Here is a 24,213-nt window from a genome sequence, read left to right as displayed (position 1 = left end):
TCTGGAACTTTTCTCTGTAACTGTTCATATTGTCTGAAATACTCTTCATTCTACTGTTCCATGTTATATTTTAATTAAAAATTATTTCCCCTCAGTTTCCATTGTGTCCCAGCAGGTTAAGGACCAACAGTTGTCTCTGTGAAGATGTGGGGTCAATCTCTGGCCTTACTCAGTGGGTTAAGGATCCCAGCATTGCTTTAAGAAGTGATGAATTTTATAGATGTGGCTCTGATCCAGTATGGCTGTGGCTGTGGTGTAGGCTGCAGCTGCACCTTTGATCAGAGCCCTGGCCCAGGAAATTTACATATGCCACAGGTACAGCCATAGAAAGAAAAAGAAAATATTTTCCCTCAACCTTTTTTATTTCAGAAAATTTCAAACTTGAAGAAAATTTGTAAGAATGAAAAAAAACCCATATACTCTCTATAGTTTCATCAAACATTAGCATTTTGCACTGTTGTTTATTTCACTCTAATGTGTGCTTTCTGTTTTATGGAAGAAGATCCAATTCCGTTACAGAAAAGAAGAGAAACATACAAACTAGGAGGAAAGATAAAACCAAGTGTAGATACAAGTAGCTTATGAGACATATTAGACAGACATGAACCTGCAAAAGGGATGGATCAGGAGGCATCAAATATGCTTAATGAATTAAATATACCTGCAGCCTCCTAGGCTTCAAGTGTTTATGACCCATAGGAAACAATCAATATTCATGAGGTCTTAAAACAGCCACCTTTCAGTGACATCCACTCCAGCTCCATGTTTCTTCTGCTCAAGAAACACATAGTTCATTGGTTTTCCTCAGGCTAATTAACCAAGGTTTTCAGTGCTTACCACTAGGAATTATTTCTCTTTCATATTTATTTCATAATTATTTTTCTTTCAATGTGAAGCAGCTTCCCCAGTACATTTCTTAGAAAACGATCAGGGAACAAATCTTCTGAGCTCTTGAATGTTGATACAAGTTGGTCTTTTTTTTTTTTTTTTTTTTTTGAAGAATAGTTTTGTTGGCTATAAATCCTTGGTTCACATTTTCTCTCCTTGAGTATCTTAAAACATATCCCTCCATATTCTTATGAAATAAGACTGTGCTGTTGAAAAGTCTAAAGACAATATAATTTGCCAAGATGCCCAAAGACTTTATCTGAAGTTCAGTTATTTCACAAGAAATATGTCTTGGCTTTAGTCATTCTGAGTTGATTTTCTTAGGGCATACATTGCATGCCCTTTCACCATGTATGTTTGAACTTCTTTTATTACATTCCAGGAAATTTTTCACATGTTGTCCTTTTTTGTTCTATTCTATTGCTTTCTTTTTATTTTTCAGGAACTCCTATTATTCATGTATTGTGTCTTCTTTACCTACTTTCAATATTTCAAATTTTCTCTCAAATTAATTTTATCTTTCTTCATTTCTTAGTTTCATAATTTTCCTCTTTTGCTATCTGTTTTTATGGAGGCATTATTGTATTTATTTCCTTTTTTTCTTGTTTAATATTCATTTTTATAGCCATTGATTTTGATATTCTCTTTTGGGTCTGTCTCCTCATGTATAATTCTCATTTATATGGTTCTGTTTTCACATCCTGTGTAACTTAAAAAAAAATTGGCCATACCCACAGCATACAGAAGTTCCTGGGTCAGGGCTCAAACCCCTGTCTCACATTTTAAATGTCTCATTTTTAAATAGTTTATAAACAGTTTTGGCCCAGTTTTTGTTTTGTTTTGTTTTAGTGTGTCTAGTATATTTTCTTTATTTGTAGGGATGTCATTCTTCTCTGTTATCTCTTTGCCCTAATAAAAATTTTTATGATATTTGACCTTGATAATTTCTTGTTGCTTATTTTTATGTGGATTTTGTTTTCCTACAGTTTAAAAGGAAGCTCATTTCAGTTATGTATTTTCCAACTTCATAGAGCTGTTCCTTCTGGAGAGGCATGTGTATATCATTAATGTTAGAAATATAGTGGCATATAAAGTTTTTTATATTTCTTGGCTATGTTCTCCTTTTCCACTTCTCTCCGTGAAAGTTTATTCTTATCATCCTATAAATAAATCCTGAAGATCAGTTTTGAGAATTCACAGGGATTGAGCTGATCTGCTGCACTTACTATAGTTACCTTGAACCATTGCTGTGACTGAAGCTCTTCCCAGTTTTGTCCATGCATCACAATTTGGTCTGATATTTCTTCCACTCATTTTGCTTAACTTTGGCCTTCTCTTGTTCCCATGGTCATCAGGTACCCCCTTGATCTATCTCCTTTTTCCTTCACAGATGCTTTGCGTGGTACAGGTTTCATAGCTCTTGGTGGCTTCTTGCTTGCTTGTATTTGGGGGCAGGGGTTTGACATAGCTAATTATCTAATTTTTATTGTAAATATTGGGCAGGGGACTTGTGGCTGTTTTGTTATCTAGTTTCTTTCTGTGTGGGTATTTGAGGGCTTTTAAAAAATTGGTCATCATTTCAGTCACACATTCTCAGAATCCTGGATTTATATTTGCCTTTGTACATCTCATCTCTTTGAAGCTGGATTTTGTATATGGTGTGGGTGATGAATTCAGGGTTATCTTTCCAGAAATGTCTGACTTTGAGATGCCACTTCTGTCACAAACTAAATTTCCATGTAAATTTGGTTCAATTCTGTCCTTTCCTATACTACTGGTTTGTGTTTATTTATGTAGTGGCACCACACAACTTTAATTATGGAGACTTGATAACCTGCTTTAATATCTGATAGGATAAGTCTCATCTCATGGTTTTCCTTTTTCTGGGATTTTCTAGCTATTTTTGCAGGCTCATTTTTCTCTATAAACTTTAGAATCAAATTGTCCACCTCTGGATTAGAAAGGGTTTTGTGTTTCTTTAACATTTAATGCTTACATTAAATATATAAATTAACTTCAGGAGACCTGTCTTCATATATTTTGTCCTTCCACCACAAATGGAATATCTTTCAGTTTGTTACAATTTGAACATAATTCTAACACAGTTTTTTGGGGGATCTCTGATTAAAAGTCACTTCAAAGATGCTTTGCTCACCACCACCCCTCAAAAAAACCCCAGCTGAATCAACCTGGAGCCCTTTGGTTGTTATGGGTGGGTGGGTGTGTGTGTGCACATGTGCATGCAATCACATGTGTGTATGTGTGGGGGATTCATTAATGATTCCATTTGATTAATATTTTTGGTTATATTTAGAGTATCTCTTCTTTAGTGAGTTTTGGGGAGTTGTGTTTTTCTAGGAATTTGTCCTTTTTATCGAATGTTTCTAACTTCTTGAAATAAAGTGGATTATAACATCCTATTATCATTTTATAGCTTCAGAATGTGTAGAGATGTCCTATTTTTCAATTCCTAATCTAATTTTTGCCTTCCATATTTTTATTTTGTCAGTCTCATCAGAATTTGTGGGTTTTTAAAATATTTGTCCTTTGTGGTTTTTGTTTCCAATTATCCTAATACATAGTCTTGTTTTCTTGGACTTGAATATCTTTAAGTGTGTATTGATTTGGAAGAAGATCTTCAGAAATAATTTGAGGTGGAAGATGCAGATTTTAATTTTATCCTGCCCTCTGGTGTCAAACAGAGATGTGGGACACTGCAAGTCCAGGCAGGCTGCCAAGTGCAAGATTTTAAATTCTCTGGACCACTCAGTTGTGTATGCTCTCTCCAGTACAAGTTTTTGTTTCATTCTCTTTTGCTATATGAATTAGAAGCCAGTCAGGAAAGCAAATGTCATCCTGATTATCTAAGAGAAATGAGTCCTTATAAAGTCATTGGAAGGGCTGGGAGAATGATAGGGAAGCAGGAAGTTGCACGTGGAAATCAGGAAGTGCCAGGGCTCTCTGGGCACTGCCACCAGGGACTGAAGTTGCTTGCAGCAAAGATGTGGGTACTTTCTGGGAGAAACCTTGAAGTTCTTGGAAGTCAGGCGTCCTCTCTGGGCATAGTAATTCTTTCCTCTGATTTGAATTTTCTCTCCTGCTTGGTAGAGATTCTAGGAAAGGAAGTTCCCAGGTTTTCTGACTCTATTATATAAAGAACGCAGAAAGAAATGAGGTTGGATGCTGCATGCTAAAAGAAAATCAAAACTCTTATTATCTAGCACACTTAAAACTGAGAAGAGTCATCCTCCCAGGCAACAGATTAACTGATGCCATGATCGTGATTCTTTCTAATTAGATGCTTTCAAATTCTCTTACCCTGTAAAGTCTTCTCAGTTTCACTGATGTTTCCTCAGGAAAGGTAATCACCCTCAGGGCAGAAGAGAGGCAGGCTTTACTTTTGGTTTTGCCTTGGATTCTCTGAGATTTGATATTATACTTTTACCTTCTCTTGTAGCTCTCTGATGTTTTTAACATTTTTAAAAGTTTTCTTTGGTAGGAATGCTAATATAAATCATGCATGAGCTTTACAAGTAGCAAACGTCCCACTTCTCTTTTTAAAGAGTGAAATGCTATCCATTACCAGAAGCAAGAAGGCTAACCACCTCCCTCATTCTCTCAAGTAGATTAACATTAACAGAACACAGAAGTGATGGTGCTAAATACATTTTTGAGCTGAAATGTCTCTGTTGAGGATTGAGTACAGTACAGGAAAACTAAAGAGTTGTGTTTTAATGAGCTTGGAATCTATGTCAGTATTTTTTTTCCCTGAGCTGGAGAAGATCCAAATGCCTTTGTTCAACACATTTTCTTCTTTATTTTTATTTTACTTTATTTTTTAAATTTTATTATTATAGTTGATTTACAATGTTTTGTCAATTTCTGCTGTACCGCAAAATGACCCAGTTATACATACATATATATATATATGTATATACATTCTTTTTCTCACATTATTCTCCATCATGTTCCATCACAAGCGATTAGATATAGTTCCCTGTGCTATACAGCAGGATCTCGTTGCTTATCCACTTCAAATGCAATAATTTTCATTTACTAACCCCAAGCTCCCATTCTTCTTTAAAAGATTTTTCCCAGAACTTTAAAATAAAGGCAAATGGTGAGGAAAGAGATGGAAATAGTCAAAGAAGCTTGAGAGATTGGGCTTTGCCAGGAAAAAAAAATCCAGCTACATAATAGAGCAAAATTACTTTTCAAATAAAAATAAAAAGACAGTCTTACCCTTGAGCAGGTCTGAAGAATCAAACTGTCATTACACAAACCTCTTTGAAGAATGACACACACATATATGATTCTTTGTGCCTAGATCAGTTCCAAATAACATTTTATAGCTTCCAGAAGAGTCATGAGAAAAGAATCTTTGCAGATTGAACCAGATAGTTTCAATGCCAAGTAGTTCCCAAAGCTGGATAATTTATAGCCAAAAAGAACTTTAAATCATCACAGAATCTGGTTCATTATCAGAAAAAAAATCCTCATGCCTAGAATAGTTCTGATTTTAGAAAAATTCAGCCTACATAGAAAAAAGTTGATAGTCAAAGACCCCAAGATATTGCATGCTATATATATATTTGCTTCAAGAATGCTACAGCACGTTGAATACAGTTTTTCTTTCTTTTGCTTTTTTTTTGTTGTTGTTTTTTGTTTATTTGTTTTTTTACTTTACCCATGTGGTTTTTGTAAAGTGAAATACTAAAATTCACTGCCCTAGAATTTTCTTTTTAAGACATGCATTTCTCTGCTAAGAAATATCCGATGTATACTTTTAAAAAGTTAATTAGATGAAAGAGTAGAGTCAAGATCAGAGTTGCCTTCATAATTAAAGATACAAATTAGTGGAAATGATGGAAATGTATTCAATTTATCCTTTCACAGATATCCGTGAACTGTCCACTGTGTTCCAGGAACAGCATTCTCTGCACATGCTGAAGAAGTAGAACTTAACACCTGGAAGGGAAATAGCACAGTGCCTGTAGCTACTTGTAAAAGGTGCAGGGAAGAAACCATGATGCCTGTTCTGAAATCTGAAAGATGAGGGATACAATATGGTCAAAGGGGGTATGGGCAGAACAACACAGCTGGAAGCATCTAAGTTGCAGTGGGGCCCTCAGATTAGGTTCATTTGGCTAAAACTATGTTTGATTTTTTTCTTTCTTATTTTACAAATTTGCTGAGATATAGGTGATATACCAAAAATTGCACATTTTTAATGTGTACATTTTGATGGGTTTGGACATATGAATCTGTCCATAATCAAGGTACCAAACACATCCAACACCTCTTAAAGTTGGCTGTGTCCCTTTGCTTTTGTGTGTGTGTGTGTGTGAGTGTGTGTGTGTGTGTGTGTGTGTGTGTGTGTGTGTGTGTGTGAAGAACACTCAACATGAATCTAATCTCTTGTTAAGTTTTGCTCTGGTCTGAATGTTTGCCTTGGTGCCAAATTCATATGTCAAAATCCTAACCCCCAGAGTGACAGTGTTAGGAGTGGACCTTTGGAAACTGTTTAGGTCATGACAGCAGATCCCTCATGAATGTGATTAGATATTAACTCCCTTATAAATGATGCCCAAGAGATCTTCTTTATCCCATCCACCATGTGAGGACTCAACAAGAGGCTGGCCACTAGCAAGGGGGCTCTCACATGACCATCATGGCTCCCTCATCTAGGACTTCCTCTAGAACTGTAAGAAAAGTTTCTTGTTTATCAACTGCCTGGCCAGTGGTGCTTTGTTATGGTAACCTGAGCACATGCTGAGATAGTGCATAACACTGTACTGTGGACTTCAGACATTGTACGGCAGATTTCTAGAATTTAATCATTGTATGTAATTACACTTTCTACCCATTGACCAGCTCCTCATAACATCTCCCCCCAATCCCATCATTTTATTGTATGCTTCTATAAGTTTGACTTGTAAGTGGAATCATGAAGTCTTCGTTATTCGGTGACTGATTTATTTCACATAGTATAATGTCTTCTAAGTCCATGCACATTGTTATAAATGGTAGGATTTCCTGCTTTTAAAAGTCTGAATAGTATTACATTATATGTATATGCCACTTTTTCTTTATACATCCATCCATTAGTAGGCATATGGTTTGTTTCCACATCTTGAAAACTGTGCATAAGGCTTCCATAAACGTGGAAGCACCCATATCTTTTCAAGATCTTGATTTCACTTCTTGGGAAGTGGGGATCACTGGATCATATGGTAGTTCTGTTTTTAAGTTTTTGAGAAATCCTCATAATGTTTTCCATACAGGATGTGCCACTTTACATTTTCACCAACAGTGTACAGGGATCCCATCTTCTCCACATCCTCATCAATACGTGCTTTGTTTTGTTTTGTTTTAATAACAGCTATGGTAACAGATGTGGGGTAATAGCTCATCATGGTTTTGATTTATGTTTCTCTGATGATTAGTAATATTAGCACCTTTTCATAGACACGTTGGCCATGTGTGTGTCTTCTTTGGAGAAGTTTCTACTCAGTGTCCCTATTCATTTTTTAAGATGGGTTATGTGTATTTTTTCTATTTAGTTGTAGGTGTTCCTTATGTATTTTGGATATTAGCCACTTATCAAACATATGACTTTCAAATATTTTCTCCCATTCTCTAGGCTATCTTTTTACTTCATTGATGGTTTTCCTTTGCTGGGCAGAAGCTTTTTAGTTTGATGTAGTCCTACTTAATCTTTCTCTTTTGTTGTCTGGGCTTTTAATGTTGTAGCCCCCAAATCATGTACCATACCAATGTCAAGATTTTTGTTTACTTCTAGGAGTTTTATAATTTCATGTTTTACATTTAAATCTAATGAGTGAGAAGAAAGAAATCTCAGGAAAGTTTTAAGAGGGGAATTGGGGCCAGACCATGACAAGATTTGCAAGTATGTAGTTCCTTTTATACTACGTCTTGAGAGCTTTTGAAAACCACAAAGGATTTTCAAGGAAGGGAGAACGTGTTCAGATCCATTTCAGAAATAATCCACTGTGTGTGGGGAATTATTGTATTGTGGCAGAATCAGAGCTAGGAACACTAGCTAGGAAGACACTGAAACAGTGGTGCAAGAAGTTATTGTGTTTGAAATGGTGTGGAGACAATTGACATTAAAAAATATATGGAATCTAGTATCATTTAGGAGACAGAATCATTAGGATTGATTATCACTGGGTCTGTTGGTCTCAAGGATAACTGTCAGGTCTGTGACTTGCTCACTGTGTGGAGATTGTTGATAAGAGGCAAAAAAAAAATAAGAAGCATAGATTTTCAGGGAGCAATTGGGAACTTAGTTTTTTAAATTGTGAGTTTGAGTTTTCCATGAAAAGGCAAGTTAAGAATTTAGGCAGCAACTGTGGATCTGAGAATGAGTTCCAGACAAGAAGTAACACTACAAACCCAAATTTGGAAGCAGACTAGGACTGTGAATCGCCATAACCCAGCATCCAGAGAGTGTAGAAAGAGGCTCCAGGACAGAACCCTTAGCAACACTTGTCCTTGAGAAATCACTCTCAAAGAGTAACCTGAAAAGGGGACTGAATATCTGAAAGGATGGGAGGGGGAAGAAAAGGGTGTAAAGCCAGGAGAAAAGAACATGAAAGGAAATTGGGTTCCTCACTCCTCAAGGCTTGACATATTACCTCACATCTTTGAGGAGGGCCAGTACCAAAAAAAAAAATCAAAAGATAAAAAGTTTTGAGAAATTTTGGAGAAATGAGAACCCTTATGCAGTGTTAGCGGGACTGTAAATTGGTGCAGCTACTATGGAAAATAGTATGGAGGTTCCTTAAAAGACTAAAAATAGAAATACCACATGCTCCAGCAACTCTACCTCTGGCTATACAGCGAAAAGAAATGAAATCAGGATTATGTAGAGATCTTTACACTCCCATGTTCACTGTAACACCACTCACAGTAGCCAAAGTATGGAAAAAACCCTAGTGTCCATGAATGGATCAGTGGATGAAGAAAATGTGGATAAAGATATATATCCAATGGAGGATTATTCAGACTTAAAATTGAAGAAAATTCAGCTGTAACAGTGTGGATGAACATGGAAGATACTATGTGAAGTAAAATAAGTCAGACACAGGAATTCCTGCTGTGGTGCAGTGAGTTAAGAATACAACTGCAATGGCTTGGGTGGCTGCAGAGCCTTGGGTTTAAATTTAAAAAACCCAGCATTGCCACAGCTCCAACATAGATCAACACTGAGGCTTGGATTCAGTCCCTGGCCTGGACACTTCCATATGCTGTGGGTGTGGCCACAAAATTAAAAAAAAAAGTGAGACACAGAAAGACAACACATGATTTCCCTTATTTATGAGATATCCAGAATAGTGAAATGCAGAAACAGAGGGGAATGGTGGTTCCCCAGGGCAAGGAGGGTGGGGGCGAGGGTATTGCTTTTCAACAGATTTAAAGTTTATTACATAGGATAAATAAATTCTGGAGATCTGTTGTATGACATTGTGCCTACAGTTAGTGATATAGGATTGTACATGTAAATATAGTTTAAGGGTGTAAATCTCTTGCTGTGTTCTTACCACAGTAAAAAAAAAAAAAATTAAAAAGGAGACAGCTTGGACATAAGGGCCTGTTGAGTGTGAACCATTCTTTTATTTAGCTGCAGGCAAGTTATACTCTCAGTGGCTCAGATCCTCATCTGTAAAGTGGCGATGATAAGAATGAAGTGTATTTTGAAGGATGCCTATGAATACTGAATGAGTTAATATATAAAAGTGCTTAGGAAATTACCCGATGCAAAGCAGGTGCTACACAGATGTTTAAATCAATGAGATCTCAAAAAGGGTAAGGACTGAGTTTGTCTACTGAACTTCGATGTTGTCAAATTTGACACTGAGTTGGGGGAGGGGGTGTGGTGGAATGAGGTGGGTGGGGGCAGCAGCCAGCCTGTGTGGAGTTGGAAAATCAGAGAAATGTGGAGAGGATCTGTTTGTTGGAGGCTGATGGAGGGCCTAGGTGATAGACTGGTGTATGTGCTTGTTGGGGTGTGGGGTATTATTGAAGGATGTCGGGATCAACTCCATGCAGTTGCTAATAGGAAGAAGCCAAGAAAGATGGCCCATAAATTCTTGCTGCCTTTTACACTTTGCTTCTTTGTGAAAATTATACCAAGTTAGGAGACCAAGTTTTTGGTACTGTTCCTACAAATCCCTGCAGCCCTCAAAACTGTCATATTTCCATACAGAAACAGAACACTGTCAGAAGGAGTTCCTGCTGTGGTGCAGTGGGTTAAGAATCTGACTGTGGAAGTAACCTGAATGTCCATTGACAATGGAATGGATAAAGAAGATTTGGTACATATACACAATGGAATATTACTCAGCCATAAAAAGAATGAAATAGTGCCATTTGCAGCAACATGGATGGCCCTAGAGATTATCTTCCTAAGTGAAGTAAGTCAAACAGAGAAAGACAAATATCATATGAGATCATTAATATGTGGAATCTAACTAAAATGATACAAAAGAACTTATTATAAAAAAGAAACAGACTTGAAGAATTTGAAACCAATTTCATGGTTATCATAGGGGGAATGTGAGGTGAGAAGGATAAACTGGGGGGGTTGGGATTGACATATATACATGACTGACCACATATAAAATAGGAAGCAAAGACCTACTGTACAGCACAGGGTAATCTATCAATGTTGTGTGATAACCTCTATGGGGAAAGAATCTGAAAACAAATACATGTGTATGTATAAAAGATTTACTTTGCTGTATGCCTGAAACTAGCACAACTTTCTAAGCTAATTATATTCCAGTAAAGTTATTTTAAAGAATCTGACTGCAGCAGCTCTGGTCTATTCAGAGGTGCAGATTTGATCCCAGCCTAGTACAGTGGGTTGAAGGAGCCAGCATTCCTGCATTTGCAGCTCAGATTTAGTTCCTGGCCTGAAAACTTCCATGTGCCATGAGTGCAGCTTAAAAGCAAAACCCAAAACACCATGAGGCCAAATGCCACCCATCTGGGGTTATATCCATACTTATTAATATCCCCAGCGTTTTTCTGCTCACACTCTGAGGTACTTAGTTAAGACTGAGTTTCTGAGAGGGTGAGTCTCACATCTTTTGAAATGGAACACTCTGCCATGTCAGTTATTATCATCCTTCCCCATTGTCCTTCACCTCATGGCATTTACCATATCTTAACTTTTTAAAACTTAAATTTTAAAAATTTATTGGAGTATAGTTGACTTACAATGCTGTGTTAGTTTCAGGTGTACACAAAGTGAATCTATTATGCATATACATATACCATATCTTAAGTTTTAATTGAGAATTTTGTTGTACCCATAGCATCACTTGCAATATCTTAAGGAGTGATGATTGCAAGGCTTAAGCTATGACCTAGGATCAGAACGTATCATATAATTATACTTGGGAATTAAATAACTGTTTGATTATAACCAGACAAGGAGATTTAAACCTTATATTAATCTAAGGAACTCAGAGCAGAAAAGACTGGGTAAACGTATCTCTTGTGACAAAGCATTGGAGTATCTTAGGAACATCATGAGTTTGAAAGTCAGAGGACATGCATTGAAATCCTGGGTTACCATTGCTCCTGAGTAGCCTTGTGGCCTTGGGTAGATCTCTTATCTGTTCAATTCCTGACTTACTGAAGAAAAAGAGGATTGTGGAGGGGAAAGAATTAAGATGGCAGAATAGAAGGACTGGAGCTCAACTTCTCTCCTAAAAACAATAAAATTCACAACTAAAGTCTGAGCAATCTCCACCCAAATGCACTGGAAACCTTAAAAAATATACCCTACTCCAGAGGGAAAAAGGAGGCCACATCAAAAGGTAGGAGGGACAATTTCACGATATAAACAACCCCATACCTCCAGGGTGGGAAGCTCCACAGACTGAAAACTCACTGGTTCACAGAGACTCACCTACAGGAGTGAGAGTTCTAAGCCCCATATCAAACCCTCATGTGCGGGGACCTGGCACTGGGAGAAAGAGCCCCTGGAGCATCTGGCATTGAAGGCCAGTGGGGCTTGTGTGCAGGAGCTCCACAGGACTGGGGGAAACGGAGACCACATTCTTAAAAGGCACACATGGACATTCACTTGCACCGGGTCCCAGGGCAGAGTGAGGTCTCCATAGAAATCTGGGTCAAACCTGACTGCAGTTCTTAGAGGTATCCTGGGAAAACAGGGGTGAATGTGGCTTGTTGTGAGGGGCAGACATTGAAAGCAAAGCTCTCAGGAATATTCAGCAGCATGCCTTTCTCTGGAGGTGGCCATTTTGGGAAAATCTGGCCCCACCTGTCAGTCAGCCCTGAGAAGCCCCAGGGCAAACAACAATCCAGGTGGGATCACAGTACTGCCCCTCAGTAAAGAGGCTACCTAAAGACCCCTCAGGTACACAGCTGCCTCTAATCCCATCCAGAGACTACGTCCCACCCACCAGAGGGATTAGAATCAGCTCCACCTACCAGTGGGCAGGCATCACCCCCTCCCATCAGGAAGCCTACAGCAAGTCCCCACACTGATTTCAGCCACAAGGTGGGCAAACACCAACTCCATTATCTGTAAAAAGGTCACCACACCAAAAACCTATAAAAATGAAAAGACAGAGAACTATAACTCAGATGAAGGAGAAATGAAAAACCCCAGAAAATCAGCTAAGTGATGAGGAGATTCTCAGCATCCAGGAAAAAGACTTTAGATTGTTGATGCTGAAGATGATGCAAGACATTGGAAATAAACTGGAGGCAAAGATGGATAACTTACAGGAAACACTGAGCAGAGGTATAAGATATAAAACTTAAACAAGAAGAGATGCAAAATACAATAACTGAAATAAAAAATTTACTAGAAGCATCTAACAGCAGAATACAGGAGGCAGAAGAATGAATAAGCAAGGTGGAGGACAGATTAGAGGAAATTATGGATGCAGAACAGAAAAGAGAAAAAAAGATTGAAAAGAAATGAAGAGAGTCTCAGAGAACTCTGGGACAACGTTAAACACACCAACATCTGTATTATAGGGGTGCCAGAAGGAGAAGAGAGAGAGAAGGAGACAGAAAAAATATTCCAAGAGATAATAGCCGAAGACTTCCCTAACATAGGAGAGGAACCACTCACTCAAATCCAGGAAGCACGAGTACCATGTAAAATAAACCCAAGGAGGGATACCCCGAGACACATATTAATAAAACTGACCAAAATTAAAGAGAAAACCCTGAAAGCAACTAGGGAAAAGAAACAAGTAACATACAAGGGAACCCCAATAAGGTTATTGGCAGATTTTTCAGCAGAAACTCTGCAGTCCAGAAGAGAGTGTCATGATATACTTAACATGATGAAAGGAAAAAACCTCCAACCAAGATTACTCTACCCAACAAGGCTCTCATTCAGATTTGAAGGAGAAATCAAAACCTTCACAGATAAGCAAAAGTTGAGAGAATTCAGCAACAATAAACCAGCCTTACAACAAATACTAAAGGAAATTCTCTAGGCAGAAAAGAAAAGACAGCAACAGGGAACAAAAATTCCACAAATGACAAGGCTCACCAGTAAAGGTATATATACAGTAATGATACGAAATCATCCATGCACAGTTATACCACCAAAATCAGAAATCATGAGAAGTGGATACAAATGCAGGACACTGGAGATGAACTTGCAATTAAGAGAACAACAACTTAAAACAATCCCATATACATATAGACTCTTATATCAAAACTTCAGAAAAACTGCAAACCAAAAATCTACAATTGATACACAAACAAGGAATCTCTGGAGAAGAAATATATCTCATAGTAAATAAGTGCATAATCCACCATGAAGGGAGTCATTTGACATCATTCTTGGACTGCTGCAGTCTTCTTAGATCTGATTCCAATTCCTCTCCATCAAAGAATTTATGATAATTATAATTAAATAATGCAACTGTACAATTAAATAATACAGTTCTACAATTGTATTATTAATAACCATTTCTCTCCATGGTACAATGTAAGGTCTATAATGTCTTGTTTATCACATCACCTCAAATGATGTAATGCCTATATTGAAGAATCAGTAAGATGTAATAAATTGTGAGGACACATTTATATAGTTACACTGTTTTTTAACCAATTTATGCATTTTATATTTTACTTATTTTCAGAGGGTGTATTATTTTTGTTATTATCAGTTAAGTTATTCTTTTTACTATGCTATATAAAATATTTAATGGTAAAAAAAGGAAAACATTTGGATCCATTAAGGGAAAAAATAAAAATATTAAAAGATAATTACAAAAATTAAAAATAAGTAAAAGAAAAGAAAAAGAGGATTGTTTCTGGCCTTAATCATTATGGTGCCCACTTCAGTCCAGCCATTGCAGCAAGCTCAGCAGGAAGACAGACATGGCCTAGTACTCCTGGGATATTAGAGTCTAATGTCGAAGAAAGGAAACTAAAGCAAAGACAGGGAAATGTACACATCAGCGACACAGTATCACAAAGTTCTGTGTCCTACAATGTCAGGATGGTCAAGGATGGCTGTGAACAGGTCAGCATCTCAGCGGAGTAGTGGAGGGGGATGGTCAGGAGAGGAGTCCAAGGAAAGAGCTTCTGGCAGAGAAATCATCCTGTAGGAGTGCACTGAGCAGGAACTGAGGGATGAACAGCTGGAGGATGGAGTGTGAGAACTGGGTTGTGAGAGGGAGCCACTCCACACAAGAGCCCACAGAGCCAGGTTTCAGTGTTGCGTGTTATCCTCTTACTTTCTCCACAGAGATTTGGGATTTTCCAGCGCTCCTCAGTGATGAGGGTGGGGTTGGGGGATGAATGAACCTGAGCGAATAGACAGACCTGCCCCCTATGCTTTCATGAATGAAACTAGATGTCAGTAATTGACTTGGTGAGCTCTAGTTAGAAATGCTATTTCACAAGCCTTACTATCTGATTTGTAATTTCAAGGACTACCCCACAACACGACTATATTTTGTTATGTGTCCTGGGACACAGTCCATAAGAGATGAACTTGATTTGCAAAAGATTGTCCTGAAGCACCTAAAAAATGTCAAAGGAAGTCGAGTTCCAGAAAATGAATTCCACTGTAGTTTTCACTGAAATATTAACATCCGTTCCCCTCAGACTAGACGCTTTTAGCTCTGTTACACCTCCTGTCTCCACTGTGCATGCCCCCTCCCCACCTGTCAATCTGCCCTCTGCAGCATCTCTGGACAAAACCCACTGTTCTGGCACTCCGGATGAAAACAAATCATTCCCTCACTTGCTGTTCTTCAGAAAGCAGCAGAGAAATAACTTTATTTCTTTGACTCTAAATGTCAGAAATATTTTTTTCCTACCTCTGACGGGAGAAAAGTATCCCAGATGGCTGTGGGAAAAAAAAAAAGATTCCCTCTTTTTATTCCATACTGGAGAATCTCAAAGGGAAAATGTCCCTCTGCTTCCTGGTGATGTTGTGATGGTGGCAGAGAAGGAGCAGGTGGACCCTTACTCAGGGTCAGAACAAAGGTGCTCCTCAGAAGGTGGGGGGCATACCTCCTGTCGTGAGAAGCCTCCTGACTTGGGTCCAGGCTTTCTTGGGCCCTTACTCCTGCACTGGGTGCTTTGACATGTAGGTTATCTAAATATTGACTCTTCTAGGCAATATTACCACCACATTTTGAAACAGGGGAAACCAAGATTTAAGAGCTTAGATAATTTTCTAAGACCAGAGTTTGTTAAGTTGAAGAATTTTGTTATTTTGTTATTTTTTATGCCTTTTTTTGAAAGCATGAATATAAGGAGATAGTTAGGAAGATACTGCAGTAACTTCTCCTTCTGAATGCTGTCTGTACACACAACACACACAACATGGAAGTTTTCTTCCACAGTTTTTGTGATCAGAGGAAATTTTTATAGTTACATGTGAAAGTAACTAACATTACTAAATTTAGGGCTTTTCCTATGCCTGTTTTACTTTGAATATATGTTGCAGGACTTACATACAGAGGGACGGGACACCAAGGCTCTTTTCCAGGAAGCAACATTTATTTGTGCCAGCACTGGCTCATCAGATTCATATCCAAAGGATGAGCCCCCATGGCAATGGGATGTTGCCTTATATACCCCTGCTAGTTTTCCTGCTATATCTTGGTCCCTTTGTCCCCCTTATAAGGTAACATACATTCTGTAAATTCTGATATGTAATATGGATAGTTTATGTTACAGAGTTGCACCTGTGCACAGGGGTTCTGATTATGTCATATTGCCACAAAGTTGCACATGCTTGTACAGATGCTGGTTGTGCCCCTTTGCCTTCCCTTTGTTCTGGGAGGGCTCCCTACCGCAATATACAACTGGCAATACATAATTATTATTATTAATACAGCATCTAGCATACAAGTATAATGCCCAAATATTATGATATCAAAATTATGATTAGAAATGTCCCATGTGATGACAGCGTAAAGGGAGTTTTAACAATATTTTCAAGGAGTTGTAGTCATTTCCAAATTCTACCCAGTGCTTCTCACCCTAAGCTAAAAAGAGGATCCTTGTAGAGATAAAAACAGGATCACTTGGCAAGGATGTTTAGGGTTCAGAGAACCACCACAAAATCCTCTAAATATTACTAGTCCTTTTGAATCTTTGACTTAGATATTGGAAACTAAAAAGATTTTTAAAAGATAAAAAGTGAAAATATATGCTCTTTAGAAACCATTATGTAATGCTTAAGACATGACAACAGTAATGTTTAAAAAGAAATTTGATGTAATTAATATAAACCAAGTAGAAAAATGGAATATACATCATCCTAACAGGTGAGTTAGTAAAAAATAAACACAAACACACACACATGAAAACAAGAATTTTTTCCCCGAACATCCACCAAACACATATAACACCCTCCCCGCCCCCACATACACACACAATACACTCCTGATGTAGTAGTAATCAATTCATTGTACAAGACTGGTGTCTTCTCTGGACGCATTTATAATGTGAGATGAGTTTGGTTTAGCACCTAAAACCTCTGCTGTACAAATAGTGAATCAGGTAACTCTACCCACTTTCAAATGAGATGTATTCAGTAATAGTTGGATTGTGGCATTTTCATTTAATAGGAATTTTGGTGACCCTGAGGAGCTCTAAAGGAAAAAAAAAATGCTGTTTTATCTGTAGCAGATCATTTTAAGGAATTATCCACTTGAGTTCACATTTTTTGTTTGTTGTTCCAATCAGAACAGCCCTGTGAGTCAGCGATGGGATCCCCAGATCGGCAGAGTAAGCCACACAGCTGCCGAGAGTTCCAGTGTTCCTCATTTTGGGCACATTTCATGAAGGTTTTGCCTCCAAATTTCGGCTACAAATGGGAGACAGCCATAAGGGCGAGCCATTTTCTGCTAGCTCTGTGAAGTATATCCATCAGCAGATCCTGAACACAACACTAAGATAGAAGGGTTCGTTTTAGTAGTTTCTGCAGAATGGGATATTGGCCCTTAAAGTGGGCCCTGTGGTCCCTCACTGGTTGGTCAGTCTGCATATGTGGTAAGTTAGTTTCTAGAATTACTAGTAAGGAAGGAAAGGCTGATGAGGTAAGGCATTGACTTGGCCACAGGGGAAAAGGAAAAACTAGGTTTCAATTACTGATATTGCAAAGATGGCTGTTGTTAAACTTGGTATTGGAAGTGAGAGGAACTGAGAAATGAAACATTATCAGATGACTCCTGGTCCAAGTAACAACAGATCACTATTTCTCCTGGCTGAGAGCAAAGTCAGGAGCCAAAGTCTGCAGCCTGTCACTGAGGCTGTTTCTCTGATGACAAAGGGTCATCTACACAAGGAGCATGTGTGCTTCTAAAGAGAAAAGGGCCAGGCTTCCTGTCTCCTGCATGCTTTTGCTTTCTCTTTTTGTGACATATGTGCAGTGTGTGTGTGCTTACGGTATTTAAACATGAGCTGTGGACCTGGAGTGCAGTTTTAACTTCATTAGCTCTGGAGTAATGATTTTCTTAGCACTTTGTAAAACTTCTCTCCTATGGAGTTTTATAGCCAAAACAAAACAATATAACAACAATGAAACAGTCACACTGCAGAAGAGTAGTTTTGACTTGGTGAGCCTGTTAAAATAGATGTCTGTGTTTTCCTTTTTTATTGCTGCCAGATAGTGGCTAAAAAGAACCCAAATGCATTATCTCCTGGGGCTGCAGATCAGAAGCCTGCACTAGGCTGAGATATCTGGAGGGCTGCCTTCCTTTTTGGAGGTTCTAGGGCAGAATTGGTTGGTTTACAGGCTCCTTCAGGGTTGAGACTCCTGGCTCCCTGCTAGCTGTCAGCTGGGGCAACTCATCTCCTGAGGCCTCTCCTGTCTTCACCCTTGGCCCCTTCGTCTCTGAAACAGCACCTTCATAAGCTGAGTCCTTTGCATTCTGCTGCATCTCTTCTTCATGTCTCTCTGCTTCCTCTTCAGCTTTTAGGGACCCAGGTGATTTCCTGGAGCTACCTGTGGAATCCAGGAGAACCTTCTCTGATACTGCATTTTATAATAAAAAATATATATTTGCCCTTTGTCCTGTTTCTGGCGCAGAGCTCCTAAAACCCTTGGAATGTTCTAAATGAGGAGATCCATGGACTTGTCTTTTGTTACATTAATGAGGTGACTCTGGGAAAGCACCCCAGGGTAGGGGCTGCATGCCAGTGGAGCCTCCAGAGAGGACTGGGGGGCTGGAGAGTGAAGTAATTGGCAGTATTAATCAGTCATGCCTATGTAAGGAGACACCAGAGCAGGTGCCGACAGGCAAAGCTGGGTGTTTTGGGGTCCTCGGCTTTGCCATTGATCCAAAAGTCATTGCTGGGGACTCCTTGGCAAGTGATTCTTCACATCAGTTTGGCACTTGATGTACTAACAAATATCTTAATCAAATACCTTATTCTCTATCCCACCCTGAAATGTATTTCTGTCCTGGTACTGCTTTACATTCCAGTAAACACCTGTCTCTTCTGCAGATGACCATGTCTCTGTTCAGAGGTGAGGGAACTGTATCACCTTAGGTTGATTTTGCCACAAGAAATTGTAACTTCATGTTTCCACTGCAGTTGTTTGTCCTCTTTGAATTCGCTGTTCTCTGGGCTTGGCCAGAATTCCCCCGAGGTCTCTGCTCTCTTGGCTGCTTCCTGTATTCTGTGGCATCTAGAAAAATTAAATTGAGACAGCCACAGATTGCCTCGAGTGGCACAGGGCCTCTTCACCTCTTACATTTTTCGCAAAATGTAGTTTAAACCCCTGGAATGTTGGGTGTAGAACTGACAACAGGAGTTCCAGTCGTGGGGCAGCAGAAACAAATATGACTAGGAACCATGAGGTTTCAGGTTTGATCCCTTGCCTCACTCAGTGGGTTAAGGATCCGGTGTTGCTGTGAGCTGTGGTGTAGTTCACAGATGAGGCTCCGATGCTGCATTGCTATGGCTGTGGTGTACACTGGCAGCTGTAGCTCTGATTAGACCCCTGGCCTGGGAGCCTCTATATGCTGTGCGTGTGGCCCTAAAAAAAAAAAAAAAGTACTGACAACAGACAGAGGATTAAAAACAAGTGGTCCCTGGTCCCTGCCTTTCCAACAAGGACAGGAACCCTGTCAGCAGCTCCTCTGAGGGGATTCTGGCTCAGGTAACACATTGACGCCCAAAGGATAGCTGTCACATTAGCAGGAGCCACTCAAATGAGTCAGCTGGCAGGTGAGTCTTTGTTCCAAAGAATGACAGCCCTGGAGAGCCACTCCGACTTTTCTCATGTTGGGGGTGGGGGTTGACATCCTGTCATCAGTACTGGATGAGAAGCACTGTTGCAGTGGGTAGAGTTTGCAGCATGAAGGAGATCTCACAGCGAATGATGGAAAATTCTCTGCTATGGGCACATGAATCTCCGTGATAAATGCGGAGAACTGCTTTTATGTGTGCTGTGTACTTGGAAGAAGTGACACACGTGGATATTTATACACATATGCATATTTGTGCATGTATGTGTGGATACATACATATTTTTTGGTATGCTATCCTGTTATTTATTTTTCTTCCCCCTTTATCTAGCATCTCTTCTTTTAAAGACAGGTACTCCACCACCTCTGCCAGGAAGAACCCTCCCCTCTCCCTGCCCCTGTGTGCCCTCCTTTTTCCAGGCAGAAGTGGCACCTCCCCTGTACTCTGTAACTCCCCCACATTTACTTTTGTCCCAACAGGCGTCACACTATCTTCAGCCCCATTTTTCTTTTTAAGTCTATGGCATCTCTGTCTTGCTGAGTCCTTGGCACAGGGAAGGCCCACAGAACACTTATTGAGTGAACAAAGAGTGTCAAGAGTGTATGAAGGAAATACTGTTCTCCTAGCTTTAGAAATCCAACTAGTTTTCCTCCCTCCCACTCTCAGACCTTGTCCTTAAGTCAACACAATTTCATGGCACCATTAAGTACCAAGATAATGACTTTTTAAAAAAAAACACTCATTTTTTCTTGAACACTTGTTTTGCGCCAACTTGACATGGACCATTAACAAAAGTAAATACGTGTTCCTTGGTCTCTGCTTTATTCAACACTTAACAACAACCTCCAGGCCCAGCAGCACCTTTATTAAGAAGCAAATCTCATAATAAGCGTTATTGTCATGATTAAAAATAAATAAAGTGACACTAAATGGCTAGGGCTGCCCCCTTCCCATAGCCTAAGTGCTGGCCAGGCCCCTCCCTCTGCCCTCCCAGCCGAAGCCCCTCTCATTAGAGGTGCCTAAACAAAAGATAACTCAGTCAATTGGAAGGTGATTAGAAGTGATTATCCAGCTACCTCCAGTAGAGGTCTTGGGGGAAAATTGAATTCTTAACTGTTGGTAGAACTTAGCTGGTTATTCTGGTGTTGCAGGCCCTGAAGTTATTGGAATTGGTGACTATTTACAAAATGCTATCCCAGGATAAACAACAAAGTCCTACTGTCCATCACAGAGAACTATATACAATCTCCCCAGTAGACCATGACGGAAGAGAATATTTTTAAAAATGCATATATGTGCATAACTGATTCACTTTGCTGTACAGCAGAAATCTGCACAACATTGCAAATGAACTGTACTTTAAGAAAAAAAAATTAATGCCTTCCCTTTTCACCATGCTACCCAAGGTGGTGGATGTTTAACTGACAGATGTCAACATCATTATTTTCTTGTTTGAAAATAACATTGACAGTGGGAGAGACTGGGAGTTTTCGGTTAGTAGATGCAAACTATTGCATTTGGGGGAGTTCCTGTCATGGCTCAGTGGTTAACGAATCTGACTAGGAACCATGAGGTTGCAGGTTGTGGGTTAAGGATCTAGCGTTGCCGTGAGCTGTGGTGTAGGGCGCAGACATGGCTCATATCTGGCATTGCTGTGGCTGTGGCTGTGGCATAGGCTGGTGGCTACAGCTCTGATTAGACCTCTAGCCTGGGAACCTCCACATGCCATGGAGACAGAAAGACAAAAAAACAAACAAACAAAAATTATTGCATTTGGAATGGATAAGCAATGTGCTTCTGCTGTATGGCCCAGGGAATTATATCTGATCACTTGTGATGGAACAAGATGAAGGATAATGTGAGAAAAAGAATGTATATATATGTATAACTAGTCATTTTGCCATACAGCAGAAATTGACAAAACATTGTATATCAACTATAATAATAAAATTTAAGCTGTGGTGTAGGTCTCATACTCGGCCCAGATCCCACATTGCTGTGGCTGAGGTGTAGGCTGGCAGTTGTAGCTCTGATTAAACCTCTAGCCTGGGAAATTCCATATGGCAAGGGTTCAGCCCTAAAAGACAATAAACAAACATAGTTTTCTTCAAAGAACCAAGCTTCCTTCTGTGATAGGAATAATTGGCCCTAGTTTTGGAAAGGTCCTGGGGGTTACTGTGGTGCTCACAGTTAACTGCTCTCTGCAACCATGCCCCCAATCTCTTGTTTTCATTGTAATCATCTCCTATTTTGCAAAGCCCTGAGCCAGACTTAGGTGATGCAAAACAAAAGACAAAACTCAGAACAAGGGGAGGAAGAGCTGGGTTCCCGATGGACTCACCTCGTGTTTCCTTCATTCACTCCCTGTCTTTCAGAACCTTCCAGTTGTTTTATTCCTTCCCAAGAGTCCTCCCTTTGAAACTCTGCAACATTTCTCATGAACATACTCATGGCACCCAATTTCCTTCCTCTTTTGAAATTGTGGTGCTGCTGCTTCGTTTTCCTCACTGAACAAACATTTGCCTCATCCCAGTTACTCTAACCGTGAGCCTGGATCCAGTGTTTCTCAGTTTGCTTTTTATTTTTCCTGGTGCTTGTCGACCCCCTGCCTTGGCTCCACACAGTTTGGAGAAAGAGCATTGCCTTCTTTCCATATGTTTTAGAAAAACTTGGATACTCTCCTTTAGAGCTAGCTGCCCGCTGCTTGGGGTCAAGGCTCTGACCCAGCGTCCTCACTCAGTCCAGTCCCTTCGGCTGCTGCCCAACCATTCCAGCCTTCCCACCACAGCTCTTCCCACAGTCAGCCACTCAGAGATCTTTATGATGCCTACATATGATTTTGTCTTTCCCTATTTTGTAAGGTATTTTCATGATCCCTTGACTTAAAGCAGTACTTCATCATTGGGCTATCTGAGCTATTTCAAGGAATTCAAAGAATTACACTTTTTTTTTTTTCATGATAAAGCAGCAACATTGAAGAGAAATATTAGATTTCTTCACTTTGGGATAGAAATTTATCATTTTACTGTGCAAATGCGTATTATTTTATTCTAACAAGAAGCTCTGATTCTACACACACACACACACACACACACACACACACACTTGGTTAATCCCAGGTGAAGAGATCGATGAAATTTTTTGCTTTTGAAAATTTAATTTGGTCATCAAATATGTATCTTCCCATGTGGCTTATGGGACAAAGTCAAGGGCATATTTTATGATTTTGGGAAGCCTTGGGAACCCTTCCTCTAAAAGATAGTCTTGACCATGTTGCACAAAGGCCTCTGCACCATCATTTCTTCTTGGAGAAATCTCACGGCTGAACCAGAGGCACAGAGTCTGTGGATTTGTTCCACCACAGCTGCTCCCTGTCTGTGATCCCGCAGCACATGGTACACACCAGCCCTGCCTATTCACTGATAGCAGACCTACATGCAGCATCCTAACCTCACAAGGAGGCTTCAAGAGCATGTGTCGTTTGTATCCTGGCAGGCATGTATCATGATCTGATTCAAAATGTGATTTTAATATCATTTATTCTATATGGAAGGCAAGAGAAATAGAGTGAGAGGAGCTCTGAGGAGAAAGAGGACAGAGGAGGCTGCTGGATGGGATCCTAGCTCACCTCGAGGGCAAGGACCCTTATGATGGACACAGGGCAAGTGTGAGGCCACCAGATGTGTGCCTTCCAGATGCTGTGGTCCTGCATAGGAGAAACTGTATCTTTTGTAAGGAGCCAGGCAAGTCAGCATATCTGATGTGGAGACAAGATCAATACGATAGTATAAAAGCCTGCAAACTAAGCTGGAGGAAGTTTACAAATAATTACCAGAAGGAAGAAAATATGATTAACATTTACAGTGTGTCTTATATGTGACCATCACTCTACTAAGAGTTGTCCATGAATTATTTTATTACATACTCACATCACCAAACAGGTATCATTATTCCACTTTTATGGATGAGGACCTGAGCTCATAGAAATTACAGAACAAACAACAAAGACTGTGTTTGGACTGGGTAGATGCTTACTGTGACTGGGAAGACACTTTCTCCTCTTTTTATACTCCTTTCTTGTTCTTGAGTAATTTTATTTTCTTGGAGACAATGTCAGAAATTTGAGAAATACATAAAAATATACCTAATGCAAACAATTGGGAAGTAAGCATACACCTTAGGGTGCACAGCCTATAATAACTGTGTATATCAATGTATAGCTCAACACCTGTACCTATATCATGATGCTTTTTAGTATTGCATATAGTTATTTTTTTAATTTAAGCCCAATTTAAAAGTCAAGAGGGATAGCTTTGGTAACTATTAATCTATTAGAACTTCTAAGAAACAAGATCTAGTCAGAGTTTTTGCAAAAAGGAATTGATTTAATCAGTTGTGCTTATTTATACAGTCATTTCCAACGTAGTTTGTTGGCCTTTGGCAGAGCCCTTTTCCCCCTGCTAGATCAGATTTTTTTTTCCTCTAATACCTGTGGTCTACTGACTTTCTCGATATCCCATGTCTACCCTTTTAAGTTGTACATCTGAAAAATTCACATCTCCTAAAAAGCTGTTA

Source organism: Phacochoerus africanus, chromosome 3 (genome assembly GCF_016906955.1).
Source record: "Phacochoerus africanus isolate WHEZ1 chromosome 3, ROS_Pafr_v1, whole genome shotgun sequence".
Taxonomy (NCBI): Eukaryota; Metazoa; Chordata; class Mammalia; order Artiodactyla; family Suidae; genus Phacochoerus; species Phacochoerus africanus.
The sequence above is the reverse complement of the archived record's forward strand: the minus strand, read 5'-3'. Positions refer to the sequence as shown.